Below are 26044 nucleotides of genomic sequence, written 5' to 3' on the forward strand. Positions count from 1 at the left end.
CTGTACCATTGTATGTGGAACACTGTCAACTTGCACCACCACAGCGCAAATGGCTGTCCTCACTTTCACAAAATGCACTGCCATATCAGCAAAAACTCAGGACTGCATTGGCCGTGAATCGAACCTAGGCCTCCCGCGTGGCAGGCAAGAATTATACCACTGAACCACCAATGCTCCACAGATACTTAATTTTACACTTACTCGTGTACTTTAGTGTATGAAACAAAGCAGGAGTGTCAGGATGCCTTGCCTTGCCATCACCTCCATACGTTCTCAACCAAGCCTGGCTAGCTCAGTCGGTAGAGCATGAGACTCTTAATCTCAGGGTTGTGGGTTCGAGCCCCATGTTGGGCGGATGTTTTTTCTTTTCCTGTACCATTGTATGTGGAACACTGTCAACTTGCACCACCACAGCGCAAATGGCTGTCATCACTTTCACAAAATGCACTGCCATATCAGCAAAAACTCAGGACTGCATTGGCCGGGAATCGAACCCAGGACTCCCGCGTGGAAGGCGAGAATTCTACCACTGAACCACCAATGCTCCACAGGTACTTAATGTTACACTTACTCGTGTACTTTAGTGTATGAAACAAAGCAGGAGTGTCAGGATGCCTTGCCTTGCCATCACCTCCATACATTCGCAACCAAGCCTGGCTAGCTCAGTCGGTAGAACATGAGACTCTTAATCTCAGGGTCGTGGGTTCGAGCCCCACGTTGGGCGGATGTTATTTCTTTTCCTGTACCATTGTATGTGGAACACTGTCAACTTGCACCACCACAGCGCAAACAGCTGTCCTCACTTTCACAAAATACACTGCCATATCAGCAAAAACTCAGGACTGCATTGGCCGGGAATCGATTCCGGGCCTCACGCGTGGCAGGCGAGAATTCTACCACTGAACCACCAATGCTCCACAGATGCCTAATTTTACACTTACTCATGTACTTTAGTGTATAAAACAAAGCAGGAGTGTCAGGATGCCTTGCCTTGCCATCACCTCCAAGCCTACGTAACCAAGCCCGACTAGCACAGTCGCTAGAGCATAAGACTATTAATCTTTGGGTCATGTATTTGAGCTCCATGTTGGGCAGTTGTTTTTTTCTCTTCCTGTACCATTGTATGTGGAACAGTGTATACTTGCATCACCACAGTGCAAATGGCTGTCCTCACTTTCACAAAATGCACTGCCCTATCAGCAAAAACTCAGGAATGTATTGACCGGGAATTGAACCCGGCCTCCCACGTGGCCGGCTAGATTTCTACCACTGAACCACCAATGATCCACAGATGCTTAATTTTAGACTTACTCATGTACTTTACTGTACAAAACAAAGCAGGAGAGTCAGGATGCCTTGCCTTGCCATCACCACATCTCCTCAGTTACCAAGCATTGCTAACTCAGTCGGTAAAGCATGAGTCTCTTAATCTCAGGGTCGTGGGTTCGAGCCCCACATTGGGCGGATGTTTTTTTTCTTTTCCTGTACCATTGTATGTGGAACACTGTCAACTTGACCACCACAGCGCAAATGGCTGTCCTCACTTTCACAAAATGCACTGCCATATCAGCAAAAACTCAGGACTGCATTGGCCGGGAATCGAACCCGGGCCTCCCGCGTGGCAGGCGAGAATTCTACCACTGAACCACCAATGCTCCACAGATACTTAATTTTACACTTACTCGTGTACTTTAGTGTATGAAACAAAGCAGGAGTGTCAGGATGCCTTGCCTTGCCATCACCTCCATACATTCTCAACCAAGCCTGGCTAGCTCAGTCGGTAGAACATGAGACTCTTAATCTCAGGGTCGTGGGTTCGAGCCCCACGTTGGGCGGATGTTTTTTCTTTTCCTGTACCATTGTATGTGGAACACTGTATACTTGCACCACAACAGCGCAAATGGCTGTCCTCACTTTCACAAAATACACTGCCATAACAGGAAAAACTCAAGACTGCATTGGCCGGGAATCGATTCCGGGCCTCACGCGTGGCAGGCGAGAATTCTACCACTGAACCACCAATGCTCCACAGATGCCTTATTTTACACTTACTCATGTACTTTAGTGTATAAAACAAAGCAGGAGTGTCAGGATGCCTTGCCTTGCCATCACCTCCAAGCCTACGTAACCAAGCCCGACTAGCACAGTCGCTAGAGCATAAGACTATTAATCTTTGGGTCATGTATTTGAGCTCCATGTTGGGCAGTTGTTTTTTTCTATTCCTGTACCATTGTATGTGGAATAGTGTATACTTGCATCACCACAGCGCAAATGGCTGTCCTCACTTTCACAAAATGCACTGCCCTATCAGCAAAAACTCAGGAATGTATTGACCGGGAATTGAACCCGGCCTCCCACGTGGCCGGCTAGATTTCTACCACTGAACCACCAATGATCCACAGATACTTCATTTTAGACTTACTCATGTACTTTAGTGTACAAAACAAAGCAGGAGAGTCAGGATGCCTTGCCTTGCCATCACCACAGCTCCTCGGTTACCAAGCATTGCTAACTCAGTCGGTAAAGCATGAAACTCTTAATCTCAGGGTCGTGGGTTCGAGCCCCACATTGGGCGGATGTTTTTTTTCTTTTCCTGTACCATTGTATGTGGAACACTGTCAACTTGCACCACCACAGCGCAAATGGCTGTCCTCACTTTCACAAAATGCACTGCCATATCAGCAAAAACTCAGGCCTCCCGCGTGGAAGGCGAGAATTCTACCACTGAAACACCAATGCTCCACAGGTACTTAATTTTACACTTACTTGTGTACTTTAGTGTATGAAACAAAGCAGGAGTGTCAGGATGCCTTGCCTTGCCTTGCCATCACCTCCAAACATTTGCAACCAAGCCTGGCTAGCTCAGTCGGTAGAGCATGAGACTCTTAATCTCAGGGTCGTGGGTTCGAGCCCCACGTTGGGCGGATGTTTTTTCTTTTCCTGTACCATTGTATGTGGAACACTGTCAACTTGCACCACCACAGCGCAAATGGCTGTCCTCACTTTCACAAAATGCACTGCCATATCAGCAAAAACTCAGGACTGCATTGGCCGGGAATCGAACCCAGGACTCCCGCGTGGAAGGCGAGAATTCTACCACTGAACCACCAATGCTCCACAGGTACTTAATTTTCCACTTACTCGTGTACTTTAGTGTATGAAACAAAGCAGGAGTGTCAGGATGCCTTGCCTTGCCTTGCCATCACCTCCATACATTCGCAACCAAGCCTGGCTAGCTCAGTCGGTAGAGCATGAGACTCTTAATCTCAGGGTCGTGGGTTCGAGCCCCACATTGGGCAGATGTTTTTTCTTTTCCTGTACCATTGTATGTGGAACACTGTATACTTGCACCACCACAGCGCAAATGGCTGTCCTCACTTTCACAAAATACACTGCCATATCAGCAAAAACTCAGGACTGCATTGGCCGGGAATCGATTCCGGGCCTCACGCGTGGCAGGCGAGAATTCTACTACTGAACCACCAATGCTCCACAGATGCCTAATTTTACACTTACTCATGTACTTTAGTGTATAAAACAAAGCAGGAGTGTCAGGATGCCTTGCCTTGCCATCGCCTCCAAGCCTACGTAACCAAGCCCGACTAGCACAGTCGCAAGAGCATAAGACTATTAATCTTAGGGTCATGTATTTGAGCTCCATGTTGGGCAGTTGTTTTTTTCTCTTCCTGTACCATTGTATGTGGAACAGTGTATACTTGCATCACCACAGCGCAAATGGCTGTCCTCACTTTCACAAAATGCACTGCCCTATCAGCAAAAACTCAGGAATGTATTGACCGGGAATTGAACCCGGCCTCCCACGTGGCCGGCTAGATTTCTACCACTGAACCACCAATGATCCACAGATGCTTAATTTTAGACTTACTCATGTACTTTAGTGTACAAAACAAAGCAGGAGAGTCAGGATGCCTTGCCTTGCCATCACCACATCTCCTTAATTACCAAGCATTGCTAACTCAGTCGGTAAAGCATGAGGCTCTTAATCTCAGGGTCGTGGGTTCGAGCCCCACATTGGGCGGATGTTTTTTTTCTTTTCCTGTACCATTGTACGTGGAACACTGTCAACTTGCACCACCACAGCGCAAATGGCTGTCCTCACTTTCACAAAATGCACTGCCATATCAGCAAAAACTCAGGACTGCATTGGCCGGGAATCGAACCTGGGCCTCCCGCGTGGCAGGCGAGAATTCTACCACTGAACCACCAATGCTCCACAGATACTTAATTTTACACTTACTCGTGTACTTTAGTGTATGAAACAAAGCAGGAGTGTCAGGATGCCTTGGCTTGCCATCACCTCCATACATTCTCAACCAAGACTGGCTAGCTCAGTCGGTAGAGCATGAGACTCTTAATCTCAGGGTCGTGGGTTCGAGCCCCACGTTGGGCGGATGTTTTTTCTTTTCCTGTACCATTGTATGTGGAACACTGTATACTTGCACCACAACAGCGCAAATGGCTGTCCTCACTTTCACAAAATACACTGCCATATCAGGAAAAACTCAAGACTGCATTGGCCGGGAATCGATTCCGGGCCTCACGCGTGGCAGGCGAGAATTCTACCACTGAACCACCAATGCTCCACAGATGCCTTATTTTACACTTACTCATGTACTTTAGTGTATAAAACAAAGCAGGAGTGTCAGGATGCCTTGCCTTGCCATCACCTCCAAGCCTACGTAATCAAGCCCGACTAGCACAGTCGCTAGAGCATAAGACTATTAATCTTAGGGTCATGTATTTGAGCTCCATGTTGGGCAGTTGTTTTTTTCTCTTCCTGTACCATTGTATGTGGAACAGTGTATACTTGCATCACCAAAGCGCAAATGGCTGTCCTCACTTTCACAAAATGCACTGCCCTATCAGCAAAAACTCAGGAATGTATTGACCGGGAATTGAACCCGGCCTCCCACGTGGCCGGCTAGATTTCTACCACTGAACCACCAATGATCCACAGATGCTTAATTTTAGACTTACTCATGTACTTTAGTGTACAAAACAAAGCAGGAGAGTCAGGATGCCTTGCCTTGCCATCACCACAACTCCTCGGTTACCAAGCATTGCTAACTCAGTCGGTAAAGCATGAGACTCTTAATCTCAGGGTCGTGGGTTCGAACCCCACATTGGGTGGATGTTTTTTTTCTTTTCCTGTACCATTGTATGTGGAACACTGTCAACTTGCACCACCACAGCGCAAATGGCTGTCCTCACTTTCACAAAATGCACTGCCATATCAGCAAAAACTCAGGACTGCATTGGCCGGGAATCGAACCCAGGCCTCCCGCGTGGCAGGCGAGAATTCTACCTCTGAACCACCAATGCTCCACAGATACTTAATTTTACACTTAGTCGTGTACTTTAGTTTATGAAACAAAGCAGGAGTGTCAGAATGCCTTGCCTTGCCATCACCTCCTTACATTCTCAACCAAGCCTGGCTAGCTCAGTCGGTAGAGCATGAGACTCTTAATCTCAGGTTCGTGGGTTCGAGCCCCACGTTGGGCGGATGTTTTTTCTTTTCCTGTACCATTGTATGTGGAACACTGTATACTTGCACCACCACAGCGCAAATGGCTGTCCTCACTTTCACAAAATATACTGCCATATCAGCAAAAACTCAGGACTGCATTGGCCGGGAATCGATTCCGGGCCTCACGCGTGGCAGGCGAGAATTCTACTACTGAACCACCAATGCTCCACAGATGCCTAATTTTACACTTACTCATGTACTTTAGTGTATAAAACAAAGCAGGAGTGTCAGGATGCCTTGCCTTGCCTTCACCTCCAAGCCTACGTAACCAAGATCGACTAGCACAGTCGCTAGAGCATAAGACTATTAATCTTAGGGTCATGTATTTGAGCTCCATGTTGGGCAGTTGTTTTTTTCTCTTCCTGTACCATTGTATGTGGAACAGTGTATACTTGCATCACCACAGCGCAAATGGCTGTCCTCACTTTCACAAAATGCACTGCCCTATCAGCAAAAACTCAGGAATGTATTGACCGGGAATTGAACCCGGCCTCCCACGTGGCCGGCTAGATTTCTACCACTGAACCACCAATGATCCACAGATGCTTAATTTTAGACTTACTCATGTACTTTAGTGTACAAAACAAAGCAGGAGAGTCAGGATGCCTTGCCTTGCCATCACCACAACTCCTCGGTTATCAAGCATTGCTAACTCAGTTGGTAAAGCATGAGGCTTTTAATCTCAGGGTCGTGGGTTCGAGCCCCACATTGGGCGGATGTTTTTTTTCTTTTCCTGTACCATTGTATGTGGAACACTGTCAACTTGCACCACCACAGCGCAAATGGCTGTCCTCACTTTCACAAAATGCACTGCCATATCAGCAAAAACTCAGGACTGCATTGGCCGGGAATCGAACCCGGGCCTCCCGCGTGGCAGGCGAGAATTCTACCACTGAACCACCAATGCTCCACAGACACTTAATTTTACACTTACTCGTGTACTTTAGTGTATGAAACAAAGCAGGAGTGTCAGGATGCCTTGCCTTGCCATCACCTCCATACATTCTCAACCAAGCCTGGCTAGCTCAGTCGGTAGAGCATGAGACTCTTAATCTCAGGGTCGTGGGTTCGAGCCCCACGTTGGGTGGATGTTTTTTCTTTTCCTGTACCATTGTATGTGGAACACTGTATACTTGCACCACAACAGCGCAAATGGCTGTCCTCACTTTCACAAAATACACTGCCATATCAGGAAAAACTCAAGACTGCATTGGCCGGGAATCGATTCCGGGCCTCACGTGTGGCAGGCGAGAATTCTACCACTGAACCACCAATGCTCCACAGATGCCTTATTTTACACTTACTCATGTACTTTAGTGTATAAAACAAAGCAGGAGTGTCAGGATGCCTTGCCTTGCCATCACCTCCAAGCCTACGTAACCAAGCCCGACTAGCACAGTCGCTAGAGCATAAGACTATTAATCTTAGGGTCATGTATTTGAGCTCCATGTTGGGCAGTTGTTTTTTTCTCTTCCTGTACCATTGTATGTGGAACAGTGTATACTTGCATCACCACAGCGCAAATGGCTGTCCTCACTTTCACAAAATGCACTGCCCTATCAGCAAAAACTCAGGAATGTATTGACCGGGACTTGAACCCGGCCTCCCACGTGGCCGGCTAGATTTCTACCACTGAACCACCAATGATCCACATATGCTTAATTTTAGACTTACTCATGTACTTTAGTGTACAAAACAAAGCAGTAGAGTCAGGATGCCTTGCCTTGCCATCACCACAACTCCTCGGTTACCAAGCATTGCTAACTCAGTCGGTAAAGCATAAGACTCTTAATCTCAGGGTCGTAGGTTCGAGCCCCACATTGGGCGGATGTTTTTTTTCTTTTCCTGTACCATTGTATGTGGAACACTGTCAACTTGCACCACCACAGCGCAAATGGCTGTCCTCACTTTCACAAAATGCACTGCCATATCAGCAAAAACTCAGGACTGCATTGGCCGGGAATCGAACCCAGGCCTCACGCGTGGCAGGGGAGAATTCTACCACTGAACCACCAATGCTCCACAGATACTTAATTTTACACTTACTCGTGTACTTTAGTTTATGAAACAAAGCAGGAGTGTCAGGATGCCTTGCCTTGCCATCACCACAACTCCTCGGTTACCAAGCATTGCTAACTCAGTCGGTAAAGCATAAGACTCTTAATCTCAGGGTCGTGGGTTCGAGCCCCACATTGGGCGGATGTTTTTTTTCTTTTCCTGTACCATTGTATGTGGAACACTGTCAACTTGCACCACCACAGCGCAAATGGCTGTCCTCACTTTCACAAAATACACTGCCATTTCAGCAAAAACTCAGGACTGCATTGGCCGGGAATCGATTCCGGGCCTCACGCGTGGCAGGCGAGAATTCTACCACTGAACCACCAATGCTCCACAGGTACTTTACTTTACACTTACTCGTGTACTTTAGTGTATGAAACAAAGCAGGAGTGTCAGGATGCCTTGCCTTGCCTTGCCATCACCTCCATACATTCTCAACCAAGCCTGCCTAGCTCAGTCGGTAGAGCATGAGACTCTTAATCTCAGGGTCGTGGGTTCGAGCCCCACGTTGGGCGGATGTTTTTTCTTTTCCTGTACCATTGTATGTGGAACACTGTATACTTGCACCACAACAGCGCAAATGGCTGTCCTCACTTTCACAAAATACACTGCCATATCAGGAAAAACTCAAGACTGCATTGGCCGGGAATCGATTCCGGGCCTCACGCGTGGCAGGCGAGAATTCTACCACTGAACCACCAATGCTCCACAGATGCCTAATTTTACACTTACTCATGTACTTTAGTGTATAAAACAAAGCTGGAGTGTCAGGATGCCTTGCCTTGCCATCACCTCCAAGCCTTCGTAACCAAGCCCGACTAGCACAGTCGCTAGAGCATAAGACTATTAATCTTAGGGTCATGTATTTGAGCTCCATGTTGGGCAGTTGTTTTTTTCTCTTCCTGTACCATTGTATGTGGAACAGTGTATACTTGCCTCACCAAAGCGCAAATGGCTGTCCTCACTTTCACAAAATGCACTGCCCTATCAGCAAAAACTCAGGAATGTATTGACCGGGAATTGAACCCGGCCTCCCACGTGGCCGGCTAGATTTCTACCACTGAACCACCAATGATCCACAGATGCTTAATTTTAGACTTACTCATGTACTTTAGTGTACAAAACAAAGCAGGAGAGTCAGGATGCCTTGCCATCACCACAACGCCTCGGTTACCAAGCATTGCTAACTCAGTCGGTAAAGCATGAGACTCTTAATCTCAGGGTCGTGGGTTCGAGCCCCACATTGGGCGGATGTTTTTTTTTCTTTTCCTGTACCATTGTATGTGGAACACTGTCAACTTGCACCACCACAGCGCAAATGGCTGTTCTCACTTTCACAAAATGCACTGCCATATCAGCAAAAACTCAGGACTGCATTGGCCGGGAATCGAACCCAGATCTCCCGCATGGCAGGCGAGAATTCTATCACTGAACCACCAATTCTCCACAGATACTTAATTTTACACTTGCTCGTGTACTTTAGTGTATGAAACAAAGCAGGAGTGTCAGGATGTCTTGCCTTGCCATCACCTCCATACATTCTCAAATAAGCCTGGCTAGCTCAGTTGGTAGAGCATGAGACTCTTAATCTCAGGGTCGTGGGTTCGAGCCCCACGTTGTGCGGATGTTTTTTCTTTTCCTGTACCATTGTATGTGGAACACTGTATACTTGCACCACCACAGCGCAAATGGCTGTCCTCACTTTCACAAAATACACTGCCATATCAGCAAAAATTCAGGACTGCATTGGCCGGGAATCGATTCCGGGCCTCACGCGTGGCAGGCGAGAATTCTACCACTGAACCACCAATGCTCCACAGATGCCTAAATTTACACTTACTTATGTACTTTAGTGTATAAAACAAAGCAGGAGTGTCAGGATGCCTTGCCTTGCCATCACCTCCAAGCCTACGTAACCAAGCCCGACTAGCACAGTCGCAAGAGCATAAGACTATTAATCTTAGGGTCATGTATTTGAGCTCCATGTTGGGCAGTTGTTTTTTTCTCTTCCTGTACCATTGTATGTGGAACAGTGTATACTTGCATCACCACAGCGCAAATGGCTGTCCTCACTTTCACAAAATGCACTGCCCTATCAGCAAAAACTCAGGAATGTATTGACCGGGAATTGAACCCGGCCTCCCACGTGGCCGGCTAGATTTCTACCACTGAACCACCAATGATCCACAGATGCTTAATTTTAGACTTACTCATGTACTTTAGTGTACAAAACAAAGCAGGAGAGTCAGGATGCCTTGCCTTGCCATCACCACATCTCCTTAATTACCAAGCATTGCTAACTCAGTCGGTAAAGCATGAGGCTCTTAATCTCAGGGTCGTGGGTTCGAGCCCCACATTGGGCGGATGTTTTTTTTCTTTTCCTGTACCATTGTACGTGGAACACTGTCAACTTGCACCACCACAGCGCAAATGGCTGTCCTCACTTTCACAAAATGCACTGCCATATCAGCAAAAACTCAGGACTGCATTGGCCGGGAATCGAACCTGGGCCTCCCGCGTGGCAGGCGAGAATTCTACCACTGAACCACCAATGCTCCACAGATACTTAATTTTACACTTACTCGTGTACTTTAGTGTATGAAACAAAGCAGGAGTGTCAGGATGCCTTGGCTTGCCATCACCTCCATACATTCTCAACCAAGACTGGCTAGCTCAGTCGGTAGAGCATGAGACTCTTAATCTCAGGGTCGTGGGTTCGAGCCCCACGTTGGGCGGATGTTTTTTCTTTTCCTGTACCATTGTATGTGGAACACTGTATACTTGCACCACAACAGCGCAAATGGCTGTCCTCACTTTCACAAAATACACTGCCATATCAGGAAAAACTCAAGACTGCATTGGCCGGGAATCGATTCCGGGCCTCACGCGTGGCAGGCGAGAATTCTACCACTGAACCACCAATGCTCCACAGATGCCTTATTTTACACTTACTCATGTACTTTAGTGTATAAAACAAAGCAGGAGTGTCAGGATGCCTTGCCTTGCCATCACCTCCAAGCCTACGTAATCAAGCCCGACTAGCACAGTCGCTAGAGCATAAGACTATTAATCTTAGGGTCATGTATTTGAGCTCCATGTTGGGCAGTTGTTTTTTTCTCTTCCTGTACCATTGTATGTGGAACAGTGTATACTTGCATCACCAAAGCGCAAATGGCTGTCCTCACTTTCACAAAATGCACTGCCCTATCAGCAAAAACTCAGGAATGTATTGACCGGGAATTGAACCCGGCCTCCCACGTGGCCGGCTAGATTTCTACCACTGAACCACCAATGATCCACAGATGCTTAATTTTAGACTTACTCATGTACTTTAGTGTACAAAACAAAGCAGGAGAGTCAGGATGCCTTGCCTTGCCATCACCACAACTCCTCGGTTACCAAGCATTGCTAACTCAGTCGGTAAAGCATGAGACTCTTAATCTCAGGGTCGTGGGTTCGAACCCCACATTGGGTGGATGTTTTTTTTCTTTTCCTGTACCATTGTATGTGGAACACTGTCAACTTGCACCACCACAGCGCAAATGGCTGTCCTCACTTTCACAAAATGCACTGCCATATCAGCAAAAACTCAGGACTGCATTGGCCGGGAATCGAACCCAGGCCTCCCGCGTGGCAGGCGAGAATTCTACCTCTGAACCACCAATGCTCCACAGATACTTAATTTTACACTTAGTCGTGTACTTTAGTTTATGAAACAAAGCAGGAGTGTCAGAATGCCTTGCCTTGCCATCACCTCCTTACATTCTCAACCAAGCCTGGCTAGCTCAGTCGGTAGAGCATGAGACTCTTAATCTCAGGTTCGTGGGTTCGAGCCCCACGTTGGGCGGATGTTTTTTCTTTTCCTGTACCATTGTATGTGGAACACTGTATACTTGCACCACCACAGCGCAAATGGCTGTCCTCACTTTCACAAAATATACTGCCATATCAGCAAAAACTCAGGACTGCATTGGCCGGGAATCGATTCCGGGCCTCACGCGTGGCAGGCGAGAATTCTACTACTGAACCACCAATGCTCCACAGATGCCTAATTTTACACTTACTCATGTACTTTAGTGTATAAAACAAAGCAGGAGTGTCAGGATGCCTTGCCTTGCCTTCACCTCCAAGCCTACGTAACCAAGATCGACTAGCACAGTCGCTAGAGCATAAGACTATTAATCTTAGGGTCATGTATTTGAGCTCCATGTTGGGCAGTTGTTTTTTTCTCTTCCTGTACCATTGTATGTGGAACAGTGTATACTTGCATCACCACAGCGCAAATGGCTGTCCTCACTTTCACAAAATGCACTGCCCTATCAGCAAAAACTCAGGAATGTATTGACCGGGAATTGAACCCGGCCTCCCACGTGGCCGGCTAGATTTCTACCACTGAACCACCAATGATCCACAGATGCTTAATTTTAGACTTACTCATGTACTTTAGTGTACAAAACAAAGCAGGAGAGTCAGGATGCCTTGCCTTGCCATCACCACAACTCCTCGGTTATCAAGCATTGCTAACTCAGTTGGTAAAGCATGAGGCTTTTAATCTCAGGGTCGTGGGTTCGAGCCCCACATTGGGCGGATGTTTTTTTTCTTTTCCTGTACCATTGTATGTGGAACACTGTCAACTTGCACCACCACAGCGCAAATGGCTGTCCTCACTTTCACAAAATGCACTGCCATATCAGCAAAAACTCAGGACTGCATTGGCCGGGAATCGAACCCGGGCCTCCCGCGTGGCAGGCGAGAATTCTACCACTGAACCACCAATGCTCCACAGACACTTAATTTTACACTTACTCGTGTACTTTAGTGTATGAAACAAAGCAGGAGTGTCAGGATGCCTTGCCTTGCCATCACCTCCATACATTCTCAACCAAGCCTGGCTAGCTCAGTCGGTAGAGCATGAGACTCTTAATCTCAGGGTCGTGGGTTCGAGCCCCACGTTGGGTGGATGTTTTTTCTTTTCCTGTACCATTGTATGTGGAACACTGTATACTTGCACCACAACAGCGCAAATGGCTGTCCTCACTTTCACAAAATACACTGCCATATCAGGAAAAACTCAAGACTGCATTGGCCGGGAATCGATTCCGGGCCTCACGTGTGGCAGGCGAGAATTCTACCACTGAACCACCAATGCTCCACAGATGCCTTATTTTACACTTACTCATGTACTTTAGTGTATAAAACAAAGCAGGAGTGTCAGGATGCCTTGCCTTGCCATCACCTCCAAGCCTACGTAACCAAGCCCGACTAGCACAGTCGCTAGAGCATAAGACTATTAATCTTAGGGTCATGTATTTGAGCTCCATGTTGGGCAGTTGTTTTTTTCTCTTCCTGTACCATTGTATGTGGAACAGTGTATACTTGCATCACCACAGCGCAAATGGCTGTCCTCACTTTCACAAAATGCACTGCCCTATCAGCAAAAACTCAGGAATGTATTGACCGGGACTTGAACCCGGCCTCCCACGTGGCCGGCTAGATTTCTACCACTGAACCACCAATGATCCACATATGCTTAATTTTAGACTTACTCATGTACTTTAGTGTACAAAACAAAGCAGTAGAGTCAGGATGCCTTGCCTTGCCATCACCACAACTCCTCGGTTACCAAGCATTGCTAACTCAGTCGGTAAAGCATAAGACTCTTAATCTCAGGGTCGTAGGTTCGAGCCCCACATTGGGCGGATGTTTTTTTTCTTTTCCTGTACCATTGTATGTGGAACACTGTCAACTTGCACCACCACAGCGCAAATGGCTGTCCTCACTTTCACAAAATGCACTGCCATATCAGCAAAAACTCAGGACTGCATTGGCCGGGAATCGAACCCAGGCCTCACGCGTGGCAGGGGAGAATTCTACCACTGAACCACCAATGCTCCACAGATACTTAATTTTACACTTACTCGTGTACTTTAGTTTATGAAACAAAGCAGGAGTGTCAGGATGCCTTGCCTTGCCATCACCACAACTCCTCGGTTACCAAGCATTGCTAACTCAGTCGGTAAAGCATAAGACTCTTAATCTCAGGGTCGTGGGTTCGAGCCCCACATTGGGCGGATGTTTTTTTTCTTTTCCTGTACCATTGTATGTGGAACACTGTCAACTTGCACCACCACAGCGCAAATGGCTGTCCTCACTTTCACAAAATACACTGCCATTTCAGCAAAAACTCAGGACTGCATTGGCCGGGAATCGATTCCGGGCCTCACGCGTGGCAGGCGAGAATTCTACCACTGAACCACCAATGCTCCACAGGTACTTTACTTTACACTTACTCGTGTACTTTAGTGTATGAAACAAAGCAGGAGTGTCAGGATGCCTTGCCTTGCCTTGCCATCACCTCCATACATTCTCAACCAAGCCTGCCTAGCTCAGTCGGTAGAGCATGAGACTCTTAATCTCAGGGTCGTGGGTTCGAGCCCCACGTTGGGCGGATGTTTTTTCTTTTCCTGTACCATTGTATGTGGAACACTGTATACTTGCACCACAACAGCGCAAATGGCTGTCCTCACTTTCACAAAATACACTGCCATATCAGGAAAAACTCAAGACTGCATTGGCCGGGAATCGATTCCGGGCCTCACGCGTGGCAGGCGAGAATTCTACCACTGAACCACCAATGCTCCACAGATGCCTAATTTTACACTTACTCATGTACTTTAGTGTATAAAACAAAGCTGGAGTGTCAGGATGCCTTGCCTTGCCATCACCTCCAAGCCTTCGTAACCAAGCCCGACTAGCACAGTCGCTAGAGCATAAGACTATTAATCTTAGGGTCATGTATTTGAGCTCCATGTTGGGCAGTTGTTTTTTTCTCTTCCTGTACCATTGTATGTGGAACAGTGTATACTTGCCTCACCAAAGCGCAAATGGCTGTCCTCACTTTCACAAAATGCACTGCCCTATCAGCAAAAACTCAGGAATGTATTGACCGGGAATTGAACCCGGCCTCCCACGTGGCCGGCTAGATTTCTACCACTGAACCACCAATGATCCACAGATGCTTAATTTTAGACTTACTCATGTACTTTAGTGTACAAAACAAAGCAGGAGAGTCAGGATGCCTTGCCATCACCACAACGCCTCGGTTACCAAGCATTGCTAACTCAGTCGGTAAAGCATGAGACTCTTAATCTCAGGGTCGTGGGTTCGAGCCCCACATTGGGCGGATGTTTTTTTTTCTTTTCCTGTACCATTGTATGTGGAACACTGTCAACTTGCACCACCACAGCGCAAATGGCTGTTCTCACTTTCACAAAATGCACTGCCATATCAGCAAAAACTCAGGACTGCATTGGCCGGGAATCGAACCCAGATCTCCCGCATGGCAGGCGAGAATTCTATCACTGAACCACCAATTCTCCACAGATACTTAATTTTACACTTGCTCGTGTACTTTAGTGTATGAAACAAAGCAGGAGTGTCAGGATGTCTTGCCTTGCCATCACCTCCATACATTCTCAAATAAGCCTGGCTAGCTCAGTTGGTAGAGCATGAGACTCTTAATCTCAGGGTCGTGGGTTCGAGCCCCACGTTGTGCGGATGTTTTTTCTTTTCCTGTACCATTGTATGTGGAACACTGTATACTTGCACCACCACAGCGCAAATGGCTGTCCTCACTTTCACAAAATACACTGCCATATCAGCAAAAATTCAGGACTGCATTGGCCGGGAATCGATTCCGGGCCTCACGCGTGGCAGGCGAGAATTCTACCACTGAACCACCAATGCTCCACAGATGCCTAAATTTACACTTACTTATGTACTTTAGTGTATAAAACAAAGCAGGAGTGTCAGGATGCCTTGCCTTGCCATCACCTCCAAGCCTACGTAACCAAGCCCGACTAGCACAGTTGCTAGAGCATAAGACTATTAATCTTAGGGTCATGTATTTGAGCTCCATGTTGGGCAGTTGTTTTTTTCTCTTCCTGTACCATTGTATGTGGAACAGTGTATACTTGCATCACCACAGCGCAAATGGTTGTCCTCACTTTCACAAAATGCACTGCCCTATCAGCAAAAACTCAGGAATGTATTGACCGGGAATTGAACCCGGCCTCCCACGTGGCAGGCTAGATTTCTACCACTGAACCACCAATGATCCACAGATGCTTAATTTTAGACTTACTCATGTACTTTAGTGTACAAAACAAAGCAGGAGAGTCAGGATGCCTTGCCTTGCCATCACCACAACTCCTCGGTTACCAAGCATTGCTAACTCAGTCGGTAAAGCATGAGACTCTTAATATCAGGGTCGTGGGTTTGAGCCCCACATTGGGCGGATGTTTTTTTTCTTTTCCTGTACCATTGTATGTGGAACACTGTCAACTTGCCCCACCACAGCACAAATGGCTGTCCTCACTTTCACAAAATGCACTGCCATATCAGCAAAAACTCAGGACTGCATTGGCCGGGAATCGAACCCGGGCCTCCCGCGTGGCAGACGAGAATTCTACCACTGAACCACCAATGCTCCACAGATACTTAATTTTACACTTACTCGTGTACTTTAGTGTATGAAACAAAGCAGGAGTGTTAGGATGCCTTGCCTTGCCATCACCTCCATACATTCTCAAACAAGCCTGGCTAGCTCAGTCGGTAGAGCATGAGACTCTTAATCTCAGCGTTGTGGGTTCGATGTTTTTTCTTTTCCTGTACCATTGTATGTGGAACACTGTATACTTGCACCACCACAGCGCAAATGGCTGTCCTCACTTTCACAAAATACACTGCCATATCAGCAAAAATTCAGGACTGCATTGGCCGGGAATCGATTCCGGGCCTCACGCGTGGCAGGCGAGAATTCTACCACTGAACCACCAATGCTCCACAGATGCCTAAATTTACACTTACTTATGTACTTTAGTGTATAAAACAAAGCAGGAGTGTCAGGATGCCTTGCCTTGCCATCACCTCCAAGCCTACGTAACCAAGCCCGACTAGCACAGTTGCTAGAGCATAAGACTATTAATCTTAGGGTCATGTATTTGAGCTCCATGTTGGGCAGTTGTTTTTTTCTCTTCCTGTACCATTGTATGTGGAACAGTGTATACTTGCATCACCACAGCGCAAATGGTTGTCCTCACTTTCACAAAATGCACTGCCCTATCAGCAAAAACTCAGGAATGTATTGACCGGGAATTGAACCCGGCCTCCCACGTGGCAGGCTAGATTTCTACCACTGAACCACCAATGATCCACAGATGCTTAATTTTAGACTTACTCATGTACTTTAGTGTACAAAACAAAGCAGGAGAGTCAGGATGCCTTGCCTTGCCATCACCACAACTCCTCGGTTACCAAGCATTGCTAACTCAGTCGGTAAAGCATGAGACTCTTAATATCAGGGTCGTGGGTTTGAGCCCCACATTGGGCGGATGTTTTTTTTCTTTTCCTGTACCATTGTATGTGGAACACTGTCAACTTGCCCCACCACAGCACAAATGGCTGTCCTCACTTTCACAAAATGCACTGCCATATCAGCAAAAACTCAGGACTGCATTGGCCGGGAATCGAACCCGGGCCTCCCACGTGGCAGACGAGAATTCTACCACTGAACCACCAATGCTCCACAGATACTTAATTTTACACTTACTCGTGTACTTTAGTGTATGAAACAAAGCAGGAGTGTTAGGATGCCTTGCCTTGCCATCACCTCCATACATTCTCAACCAAGCCTGGCTAGCTCAGTCGGTAGAGCATGAGACTCTTAATCTCAGCGTTGTGGGTTCGATGTTTTTTCTTTTCCTGTACCATTGTATGTGGAACACTGTATACTTGCACCACCACAGCGCAAATGGCTGTCCTCACTTTCACAAAATACACTGCCATATCAGCAAAAAGTCAGGACTGCATTGGCCGGGAATCGATTCCGGGCCTCACGCGTGGCAGGCGAGAATTCTACCACTGAACCACCAATGCTCCACAGATGCATAATTTTACACTTACTCATGTACTTTAGTGTATAAAACAAAGCAGGAGTGTCAGGATGCCTTGCCTTGCCATCACCTCCAAGCCTACGTAACCAAGCCCGACTAGCACAGTCGCTAGAGCATAAGACTATTAATCTTAGGGTCATGTATTTGAGCTCCATGTTGGGCAGTTGTTTTTTTCTCTTCCTGTACCATTGTATGTGGAACAGTGTATACTTGCATCACCACAGCGCAAATGGCTGTCCTCACTTTCACAAAATGCACTGCCCTATCAGCAAAAACTCAGGAATGTATTGACCGGGAATTGAACCCGGCCTCCCACGTGGCCGGCTAGATTTCTACCACTGAACCACCAATGATCCACAGATGCTTAATTTTAGACTTACTCATGTACTTTAGTGTACAAAACAAAGCAGGAGAGTCAGGATGCCTTGCCTTGCCATCACCACAACTCCTCGGTTACCAAGCATTGCTAACTCAGTCAGTAAAGCATGAGACTCTTAATCTCAGGGTCGTGGGTTCGAACCCCACATTGGGCGGATGTTTTTTTTCTTTTCCTGTACCATTGTATGTGGAACACTATCAACTTGCCCCACCACAGCACAAATGGCTGTCCTCACTTTCACAAAATGCACTGCCATATCAGCAAAAAGTCAGGACTGCATTGGCCGGGAATCGAACCCGGGGCTCCCGCGTGGCAGGCGAGAATTCTACCACTGAACCACCAATGCTCCACAGATACTTAATTTTACACTTACTCGTGTACTTTAGTGTATGAAACAAAGCAGGAGTGTCAGGATGCCTTGCCTTGCCATCACCTCCATACATTCACAACCAAGCCTGGCTAGCTCAGTCGGTAGAGCATGAGACTCTTAATCTCAGGGTCGTGGGTTCGAGCCCCACGTTGGGCGGATGTTTTTTCTTTTCCTGTACCATTGTATGTGGAACACTGTATACTTGCACCACCACAGCGCAAATGGCTGTCCTCACTTTCACAAAATACACTGCCATATCAGCAAAAACTCAGGACTGCATTGGCCGGGAATTGAACCCGGCCTCCCACGTGGCCGGCTAGATTTCTACCACTGAACCACCAATGATCCACAGATGCTTATTTTTAAACTTACTCATGTACTTTAGTGTACAAAACAAAGCAGGAGAGTCAGGATGCCTTGCCTTGCCATCACCACAACTCCTCGGTTACCAAGCATTGCTAACTCAGTCGGTAAAGCATGAGACTCTTAATATCAGGGTCGTGGGTTTGAGCCCCACATTGGGCGGATGTTTTTTTTCTTTTCCTGTACCATTGTATGTGGAACACTGTCAACTTGCCCCACCACAGCACAAATGGCTGTCCTCACTTTTACAAAATGCACTGACATATCAGCAAAAACTCAGGACTGCATTGGCCGGGAATCGAACCCGGGCCTCCCGCGTGGCAGGCGAGAATTCTACCACTGAACCACCAATGCTCTACAGATACTTAATTTTACACTTACTCGTGTACTTTAGTGTATGAAACAAAGCAGGAGTGTCAGTATGCCTTGCCTTGCCATCACCTCCATACATTCTCAACCAAGCCTGGCTAGCTCAGTCGGTAGAGCATGAGACTCTTAATCTCAGCGTCGTGGGTTCGAGCCCCACGTTGGGCGGATGTTTTTTCTTTTCCTGTACCATTGTATGTGGAACACTATCAACTTGCCCCACCACAGCACAAATGGCTGTCCTCACTTTCACAAAATGCACTGCCATATCAGCAAAAACTCAGGACTGCATTGGCCGGGAATCGATTCCGGCCCTCACGCGTGGCAGGCGAGAATTCTACCACTGAACCACCAATGCTCCACAGATGCCTAATTTTACACTTACTCATGTACTTTAGTGTATAAAACAAAGCAGGAGTGTCAGGATGCCTTGCCTTGCCATCACCTCCAAGCCTACGTAACCTAGCCTGACTAGCACAGTCGCTAGAGCATAAAACTATTAATCTTAGGGTCATGTATTTGAGCTCCATGTTGGGCAGTTGTTTTTTTCTCTTCCTGTACCATTGTATGTGGAACATTGTATACTTGCATCACCACAGCGCAAATGGCTGTCCTCACTTTCACAAAATGCACTGCCCTATCAGCAAAAACTCAGGAATGTATTGACCGGGAATTGAACCCGGCCTCCCACGTGGCCGACTAGATTTCTACCACTGAACCACCAATGATCCACAGATGCTTATTTTTAAACTTACTCATGTACTTTAGTGTACAAAACAAAGCAGGAGAGTCAGGATGCCTTCCCTTTCCATCACCACAACTCCTCGGTTACCAAGCATTGCTAACTCAGTCGGTAAAGCATGAGACTCTTAATCTCAGGGTCGTGGGTTCGATCCCCACATCGGGCGGATGTTTTTTTTCTTTTCCTGTACCATTGTATGTGGAACACTGTCAACTTGCACCACCACAGCGCAAATGGCTGTCCTCACTTTCACAAAATGCACTGCCATATCAGCAAAAACTCAGGACTGCATTGGCCGGGAATCGAACCTGGGCCTCCCGCGTGGCAGGCAAGAATTCTACCACTGAACCACCAATGCTCCACAGATACTTAATTTTACACTTTCTCGTGTACTTTAGTGTATGAAACAAAGCAGGAGTGTCAGGATGCCTTGCCTTGCCATCACCTCCATGCATTCTCAACCAAGCCTGGCTAGCTCAGTCGGTAGAGCATGAGACTCTAAATTTCAGGGTCGTGGGTTCGAGCCCCACGTTGGGCGGATGTTTTTTCTTTTCCTGTACCATTGTATGTGGAACACTGTATACTTGCACCACAACAGCGCAAATGGCTGTCCTCACTTTCACAAAATACACTGCCATATCAGCAAAAACTCAGGACTGCATTGGCCGGGAATCGATTCCGGGCCTCACGCGTGGCAGGCGAGAATTCTACCACTGAACCACCAATGCTCCACAGATGCCTTATTTTACACTTACTCATGTACTTTAGTGTACAAAACAAAGCAGGAGTGTCAGGATGCCTTGCCTTGCCATCACCTCCAAGCCTACGTAATCAAGCCCGACTAGCACAGTCGCTAGAGCATAAGACTATTAATCTTAGGGTCATGTATTTGAGCTCCATGTTGGGCAGTTGTTTTTTTCTCTTCCTGTACCATTGTATGTGGAACAGTGTATACTTGCATCACCAAAGCGCAAATGGCTGTCCTCACTTTCACAAAATGCACTGCCCTATCAGCAAAAACTCAGGAATGTATTGACCGGGAATTGAACCAGGCCTCCCACGTGGCCGGCTAGATTTCTACCACTGAACCACCAATGATCCACAGATGCTTAATTTTAGACTTACTCATGTACTTTAGTGTACAAAACAAAGCAGGAGAGTCAGGATGCCTTGCCATCACCACAACGCCTCGGTTACCAAGCATTGCTAACTCAGTCGGTAAAGCATGAGACTCTTAATCTCAGGGTTGTGGGTTCGAGCCCCACATTGGGCGGATGTTTTTTTTCTTTTCCTGTACCATTGTATGTGGAACACTGTCAACTTGCACCACCACAGCACAAATGGCTGTCCTCACTTTCACAAAATGCACTGCCCTATCAGCAAAAACTCAGGAATGTATTGACCGGGAATTGAACTTGGCCTCCCACGTGGCCGGCTAGATTTCTACCACTGAACCACCAATGATCCACAGATGCTTAATTTTAGACTTACTCATGTACTTTAGTGTACAAAACAAAGCAGGAGAGTCAGGATGCCTTGCCTTGCCATCACCACAACTCCTCGGTTACCAAGCATTGCTAACTCAGTCGGTAAAGCATGAGACTCTTAATTTCAGGGTCGTGGGTTCGAGCCCCACGTTGGGTGGTTGTTTTTTCTTTTCCTGTACCATTGTATGTGGAACACTGTATACTTGCACCACAACAGCGCAAATGGCTGTCCTCACTTTCACAAAATACACTGCCATATCAGGAAAAACTCAAGACTGCATTGGCCGGGAATCGATTCCGGGCCTCACGCGTGGCAGGCGAGAATTCAACCACTGAAACACCAATGCTCCACAGATGCCTTATTTTACACTTACTCATGTACTTTAGTGTATAAAACAAAGCAGGAGTGTCAGGATGCCTTGCCTTGCCATTACCTCCAAGCCTACGTAATCAAGCCCGACTAGCACAGTCGCTAGAGCATAAGACTATTAATCTTAGGGTCATGTATTTGAGCTCCATGTTGGGCAGTTGTTTTTTTCTCTTCCTGTACCATTGTATGTGGAACAGTGTATACTTGCATCACCAAAGCGCAAATGGCTGTCCTCACTTTCACAAAATGCACTGCCCTATCAGCAAAAACTCAGGAATGTATTGACCGGGAATTGAACCCGGCCTCCCACGTGGCCGGCTAGATTTCTACCACTGAACCACCAATGATCCACAGATGCTTAATTTTAGACTTACTCATGTACTTTAGTGTACAAAACAAAGCAGGAGAGTCAGGATGCCTTGCCATCACCACAACGCCTCGGTTACCAAGCATTGCTAACTCAGTCGGTAAAGCATGAGACTCTTAATCTCAGGGTTGTGGGTTCGAGCCCCACATTGGGCGGATGTTTTTTTTCTTTTCCTGTACTATTGTATGTGGAACACTGTCAACTTGCACCACCACAGCGCAAATGGCTGTTCTCACTTTCACAAAATGCACTGCCATATCAGCAAAAACTCAGGACTGCATTGGCCAGGAATCGAACCCAGACCTCCCGCATGGCAGGCGAGAATTCTATCACTGAACCACCAATGCTCCACAGATACTTAATTTTACACTTACTCGTGTACTTTAGTGTATGAAACAAAGCAGGAGTGTCAGGATGTCTTGCCTTGCCATCACCTCCATACATTCTCAAATAAGCCTGGCTAGCTCAGTCGGTAAAGCATGAGACTCTTAATCGCAGGGTCGTGGGTTCGAGCACCACGTTGTGCGGATGTTTTTTCTTTTCCTGTACCATTGTATGTGGAACACTGTATACTTGCACCACAACAGCGCAAATGGCTGTCCTCACTTTCACAAAATACACTGCCATATCAAGAAAAACTCAAGACTGCATTGGCCGGGAATCGATTCCGGGCCTCACGCGTGGCAGGCGAGAATTCTACCACTGAACCACCAATGCTCCACAGATGCCTTATTTTACACTTACTCATGTACTTTAGTGTATAAAACAAAGCAGGAGTGTCAGGATGCCTTGCCATCACCTCCAAGCCTACGTAATCAAGCCCGACTAGCACAGTCGCTAGAGCATAAGACTATTAATCTTAGGGTCATGTATTTGAGCTCCATGTTGGGCAGTTGTTTTTTTCTCTTCCTGTACCATTGTATGTGGAACAGTGTATACTTGCATCACCAAAGCGCAAATGGCTGTCCTCACTTTCACAAAATGCACTGCCCTATCAGCAAAAACTCAGGAATGTATTGACCGGGAATTGAACCCGGCCTCCCACGTGGCCGGCTAGATTTCTACCACTGAACCACCAATGATCCACAGATGCTTAATTTTAGACTTACTCATGTACTTTAGTGTACAAAACAAAGCAGGAGAGTCAGGATGCCTTGCCATCACCACAACGCCTCGGTTACCAAGCATTGCTAACTCAGTCGGTAAAGCATGAGACTCTTAATCTCAGGGTTGTGGGTTCGAGCCCCACATTGGGCGGATGTTTTTTTTCTTTTCCTGTACCATTGTATGTGGAACACTGTCAACTTGCACCACCACAGCGCAAATGGCTGTTCTCACTTTCACAAAATGCACTGCCATATCAGCAAAAACTCAGGACTGCATTGGCCGGGAATCGAACCCAGACCTCCCGCATGGCAGGCGAGAATTCTATCACTGAACCACCAATGCTCCACAGATACTTAATTTTACACTTACTCGTGTACTTTAGTGTATGAAACAAAGCAGGAGTGTCAGGATGTCTTGCCTTGCCATCACCTCCATACATTCTCAAATAAGCCTGGCTAGCTCAGTCGGTAAAGCATGAGACTCTTAATCGCAGGGTCGTGGGTTCGAGCCCCACGTTGTGCGGATGTTTTTTCTTTTCCTGTACCATTGTATGTGGAACACTGTATACTTGCACCACCACAGCGCAAATGGCTGTCCTCACTTTCACAAAATACACTGCCATATCAGCAAAAATTCAGGACTGCATTTGCCGGGAATCGATTCTGGGCCTCACGCGTGGCAGGCGAGAATTCTACCACTGAACCACCAATGCTCCACAGATGCCTAAATTTACACTTACTCATGTACTTTAGTGTATAAAACAAAGCAGGAGTGTCAAGATGCCTTGCCTTGCCATCACCTCCAAGCCTACGTAACCAAGCCCGACTAGCACAGTTGCTAGAGCATAAGACTATTAATCTTAGGGTCATGTATTTGAGCTCCATGTTGGGCAGTTGTTTTTTTCTCTTCCTGTACCATTGTATGTGGAACAGTGTATACTTGCATCACCACAGCGCAAATGGCTGTCCTCACTTTCACAAAATGCACTGCCCTATCAGCAAAAACTCAGGAATGTATTGACCGGGAATTGAACCCGGCCTCCCACGTGGCCGGCTAGATTTCTACCACTGAACCACCAATGATCCACAGATGCTTAATTTTAGACTTACTCATGTACTTTAGTGTACAAAACAAAGCAGGAGAGTCAGGATGCCTTGCCTTGCCATCACCACAACTCCTCGGTTACCAAGCATTGCTAACTCAGTCGGTAAAGCTAGAGACTCTTAATCTCAGGGTCGTGGGTTTGAGCCCCACATTGGGCGGATGTTTTTTTTCTTTTCCTGTACCATTGTATGTGGAACACTGTCAACTTGCCCCACCACAGCACAAATGGCTGTCCTCACTTTTACAAAATGCACTGCCATATCAGCAAAAACTCAGGACTGCATTGGCCGGGAATCAAACCCGAGCCTCCCGCGTGGCAGGCGAGAATTCTACCACTGAACCACTAATGCTCCACAGATGCTTAAGTTTACGCTTACTCGTGTACTTTAGTGTATGAAACAAAGCAGGAGTGTCAGGATGCCTTGCCTTGCCATCACCTCCATACATTCTCAACCAAGCCTGGCTAGCTCAGTCGGTAGAGCATGAGAGTCTTAATCTCAGGGTCGTGAGTTCGAGCCCCACGTTGGGCGGATGTTTTTTCTTTTCCTGTACCATTGTATGTGGAACACTGTATACTTGCACCACCACCGCGCAAATGGCTGTCCTCACTTTCACAAAATACACTGCCATATCAGCAAAAACTCAGGACTGCATTGGCCGGGAATCGATTCCGGGCCTCACGCGTGGCAGGCGAGAATTCTACCACTGAACCACCAATGCTCCACAGATGCCTAATTTTACACTTACTCATGTACTTTAGTGTATAAAACAAAGCAGGAGTGTCAGGATGCCTTGCCTTGCCATCACCTCCAAGCCTAAGTAACCAAGCCCGACTAGCACAGTCGCTAGAGCATAAGACTATTAATCTTAGGGTCATGTATTTGAGCTCCATGTTGGGCAGTTGTTTTTTTCTCTTCCTGTACCATTGTATGTGGAACAGTGTATACTTGCATCACCACAGCGCAAATGGCTGTCCTCACTTTCTCAAAATGCACTGCCCTATCAGCAAAAATTCAGGAATGTATTGACCAGAAATTGAACCCGGCCTCCCACGTGGCCGGCTAGATTTCTACCACTGAACCACCAATGATCCACAGATGCTTAATTTTAGACTTACTCATGTACTTTAGTGTACAAAACAAAGCAGGAGAGTCAGGATGCCTTGCCTTGCCATCACCACAACTCCTCGGTTACCAAGCATTGCTAACTCAGTCGGTAAAGCATGAGACTCTTAATCTCAGGGTCGTGGGTTCGAGCCCCACATTGGGCGGGTGTTTTTTTTCTTTTCCTGTACCATTGTATGTGGAACACTGTCAACTTGCCCCACCACAGCACAAATGGCTGTCCTCACTTTCACAAAATACACTGCCATATCAGCAAAAACTCAGGACTGCATTGGCCGGGTATTGAACACGGGGCTCCCGCGTGGCAGGCGAGAATTCTACCACCGAACCACCAATGCTCCACAGATACTTAATTTTACACTTACTCGTGTACTTTAGTGTATGAAACAAAGCAGGAGTGTCAGGATGCCTTGCCTTGCCATCACCTCCATACAGTCACAACCAAGCCTGGCTAGCTCAGTCGGTAGAGCATGAGACTCTTAATCTCAGGGTCGTGGGTTCGAACCCCACGTTTGGCGGATGTTTTTTCTTTTCCTGTACCATTGTATGTGGAACACTGTATACACCACCACAGCGCAAATGGCTGTCCTCACTTTCACAAAATACACTGCCATATCAGCAAAAACTCAGGACTGCATTGGCCGGGAATCGATTCCGGGCCTCACGCGTGGCAGGCGAGAATTCTACCACTGAACCACCAATG

General features: G+C 47.0%; 33 non-coding genes across 33 annotated transcripts; 18 read left to right on the top strand and 15 right to left on the bottom strand.

The window, feature by feature from the left end:
- The first annotated feature begins 281 nt into the window (after positions 1 to 281).
- Positions 282 to 354, top strand: TRNAK-CUU (transfer RNA lysine (anticodon CUU)). Its single transcript has one exon. It is a non-coding gene; the product is annotated as a tRNA-Lys (tRNA).
- Positions 355 to 473: 119 nt separating this feature from the next.
- On the bottom strand, positions 474 to 544 carry TRNAG-UCC (transfer RNA glycine (anticodon UCC)). The gene has a single exon. It is a non-coding gene; the product is annotated as a tRNA-Gly (tRNA).
- A 107-nt stretch (positions 545 to 651) lies between these two features.
- TRNAK-CUU (transfer RNA lysine (anticodon CUU)) lies at positions 652 to 724 on the top strand. Its single transcript has one exon. It is a non-coding gene; the product is annotated as a tRNA-Lys (tRNA).
- Positions 725 to 1584: 860 nt separating this feature from the next.
- TRNAG-GCC (transfer RNA glycine (anticodon GCC)) lies at positions 1585 to 1655 on the bottom strand. The gene has a single exon. It is a non-coding gene; the product is annotated as a tRNA-Gly (tRNA).
- A 107-nt stretch (positions 1656 to 1762) lies between these two features.
- On the top strand, positions 1763 to 1835 carry TRNAK-CUU (transfer RNA lysine (anticodon CUU)). The gene has a single exon. It is a non-coding gene; the product is annotated as a tRNA-Lys (tRNA).
- A 1016-nt stretch (positions 1836 to 2851) lies between these two features.
- TRNAK-CUU (transfer RNA lysine (anticodon CUU)) lies at positions 2852 to 2924 on the top strand. The gene has a single exon. It is a non-coding gene; the product is annotated as a tRNA-Lys (tRNA).
- A 119-nt stretch (positions 2925 to 3043) lies between these two features.
- TRNAG-UCC (transfer RNA glycine (anticodon UCC)) lies at positions 3044 to 3114 on the bottom strand. Its single transcript has one exon. It is a non-coding gene; the product is annotated as a tRNA-Gly (tRNA).
- A 112-nt stretch (positions 3115 to 3226) lies between these two features.
- TRNAK-CUU (transfer RNA lysine (anticodon CUU)) lies at positions 3227 to 3299 on the top strand. The gene has a single exon. It is a non-coding gene; the product is annotated as a tRNA-Lys (tRNA).
- An 861-nt stretch (positions 3300 to 4160) lies between these two features.
- Positions 4161 to 4231, bottom strand: TRNAG-GCC (transfer RNA glycine (anticodon GCC)). The gene has a single exon. It is a non-coding gene; the product is annotated as a tRNA-Gly (tRNA).
- A 107-nt stretch (positions 4232 to 4338) lies between these two features.
- On the top strand, positions 4339 to 4411 carry TRNAK-CUU (transfer RNA lysine (anticodon CUU)). Its single transcript has one exon. It is a non-coding gene; the product is annotated as a tRNA-Lys (tRNA).
- An 861-nt stretch (positions 4412 to 5272) lies between these two features.
- TRNAG-GCC (transfer RNA glycine (anticodon GCC)) lies at positions 5273 to 5343 on the bottom strand. The gene has a single exon. It is a non-coding gene; the product is annotated as a tRNA-Gly (tRNA).
- A 107-nt stretch (positions 5344 to 5450) lies between these two features.
- TRNAK-CUU (transfer RNA lysine (anticodon CUU)) lies at positions 5451 to 5523 on the top strand. Its single transcript has one exon. It is a non-coding gene; the product is annotated as a tRNA-Lys (tRNA).
- Positions 5524 to 6384: 861 nt separating this feature from the next.
- TRNAG-GCC (transfer RNA glycine (anticodon GCC)) lies at positions 6385 to 6455 on the bottom strand. Its single transcript has one exon. It is a non-coding gene; the product is annotated as a tRNA-Gly (tRNA).
- Positions 6456 to 6562: 107 nt separating this feature from the next.
- TRNAK-CUU (transfer RNA lysine (anticodon CUU)) lies at positions 6563 to 6635 on the top strand. Its single transcript has one exon. It is a non-coding gene; the product is annotated as a tRNA-Lys (tRNA).
- Positions 6636 to 8051: 1416 nt separating this feature from the next.
- Positions 8052 to 8124, top strand: TRNAK-CUU (transfer RNA lysine (anticodon CUU)). The gene has a single exon. It is a non-coding gene; the product is annotated as a tRNA-Lys (tRNA).
- A 1035-nt stretch (positions 8125 to 9159) lies between these two features.
- TRNAK-CUU (transfer RNA lysine (anticodon CUU)) lies at positions 9160 to 9232 on the top strand. The gene has a single exon. It is a non-coding gene; the product is annotated as a tRNA-Lys (tRNA).
- An 861-nt stretch (positions 9233 to 10093) lies between these two features.
- TRNAG-GCC (transfer RNA glycine (anticodon GCC)) lies at positions 10094 to 10164 on the bottom strand. The gene has a single exon. It is a non-coding gene; the product is annotated as a tRNA-Gly (tRNA).
- A 107-nt stretch (positions 10165 to 10271) lies between these two features.
- On the top strand, positions 10272 to 10344 carry TRNAK-CUU (transfer RNA lysine (anticodon CUU)). Its single transcript has one exon. It is a non-coding gene; the product is annotated as a tRNA-Lys (tRNA).
- Positions 10345 to 11205: 861 nt separating this feature from the next.
- Positions 11206 to 11276, bottom strand: TRNAG-GCC (transfer RNA glycine (anticodon GCC)). Its single transcript has one exon. It is a non-coding gene; the product is annotated as a tRNA-Gly (tRNA).
- A 107-nt stretch (positions 11277 to 11383) lies between these two features.
- Positions 11384 to 11456, top strand: TRNAK-CUU (transfer RNA lysine (anticodon CUU)). The gene has a single exon. It is a non-coding gene; the product is annotated as a tRNA-Lys (tRNA).
- An 861-nt stretch (positions 11457 to 12317) lies between these two features.
- TRNAG-GCC (transfer RNA glycine (anticodon GCC)) lies at positions 12318 to 12388 on the bottom strand. The gene has a single exon. It is a non-coding gene; the product is annotated as a tRNA-Gly (tRNA).
- Positions 12389 to 12495: 107 nt separating this feature from the next.
- On the top strand, positions 12496 to 12568 carry TRNAK-CUU (transfer RNA lysine (anticodon CUU)). Its single transcript has one exon. It is a non-coding gene; the product is annotated as a tRNA-Lys (tRNA).
- A 1416-nt stretch (positions 12569 to 13984) lies between these two features.
- Positions 13985 to 14057, top strand: TRNAK-CUU (transfer RNA lysine (anticodon CUU)). Its single transcript has one exon. It is a non-coding gene; the product is annotated as a tRNA-Lys (tRNA).
- A 1035-nt stretch (positions 14058 to 15092) lies between these two features.
- Positions 15093 to 15165, top strand: TRNAK-CUU (transfer RNA lysine (anticodon CUU)). Its single transcript has one exon. It is a non-coding gene; the product is annotated as a tRNA-Lys (tRNA).
- Positions 15166 to 16026: 861 nt separating this feature from the next.
- TRNAG-GCC (transfer RNA glycine (anticodon GCC)) lies at positions 16027 to 16097 on the bottom strand. Its single transcript has one exon. It is a non-coding gene; the product is annotated as a tRNA-Gly (tRNA).
- A 1024-nt stretch (positions 16098 to 17121) lies between these two features.
- TRNAG-GCC (transfer RNA glycine (anticodon GCC)) lies at positions 17122 to 17192 on the bottom strand. Its single transcript has one exon. It is a non-coding gene; the product is annotated as a tRNA-Gly (tRNA).
- Positions 17193 to 18216: 1024 nt separating this feature from the next.
- Positions 18217 to 18287, bottom strand: TRNAG-GCC (transfer RNA glycine (anticodon GCC)). Its single transcript has one exon. It is a non-coding gene; the product is annotated as a tRNA-Gly (tRNA).
- A 107-nt stretch (positions 18288 to 18394) lies between these two features.
- TRNAK-CUU (transfer RNA lysine (anticodon CUU)) lies at positions 18395 to 18467 on the top strand. Its single transcript has one exon. It is a non-coding gene; the product is annotated as a tRNA-Lys (tRNA).
- Positions 18468 to 18957: 490 nt separating this feature from the next.
- Positions 18958 to 19028, bottom strand: TRNAG-GCC (transfer RNA glycine (anticodon GCC)). The gene has a single exon. It is a non-coding gene; the product is annotated as a tRNA-Gly (tRNA).
- Positions 19029 to 19135: 107 nt separating this feature from the next.
- TRNAK-CUU (transfer RNA lysine (anticodon CUU)) lies at positions 19136 to 19208 on the top strand. Its single transcript has one exon. It is a non-coding gene; the product is annotated as a tRNA-Lys (tRNA).
- Positions 19209 to 20069: 861 nt separating this feature from the next.
- On the bottom strand, positions 20070 to 20140 carry TRNAG-GCC (transfer RNA glycine (anticodon GCC)). The gene has a single exon. It is a non-coding gene; the product is annotated as a tRNA-Gly (tRNA).
- Positions 20141 to 23384: 3244 nt separating this feature from the next.
- Positions 23385 to 23455, bottom strand: TRNAG-GCC (transfer RNA glycine (anticodon GCC)). Its single transcript has one exon. It is a non-coding gene; the product is annotated as a tRNA-Gly (tRNA).
- Positions 23456 to 25786: 2331 nt separating this feature from the next.
- Positions 25787 to 25859, top strand: TRNAK-CUU (transfer RNA lysine (anticodon CUU)). The gene has a single exon. It is a non-coding gene; the product is annotated as a tRNA-Lys (tRNA).
- Positions 25860 to 26044: the final 185 nt, after the last annotated feature.

Source organism: Pseudophryne corroboree, chromosome 3, assembly GCF_028390025.1.
Source record: "Pseudophryne corroboree isolate aPseCor3 chromosome 3, aPseCor3.hap2, whole genome shotgun sequence".
Classification (NCBI taxonomy): domain Eukaryota; kingdom Metazoa; phylum Chordata; class Amphibia; order Anura; family Myobatrachidae; genus Pseudophryne; species Pseudophryne corroboree.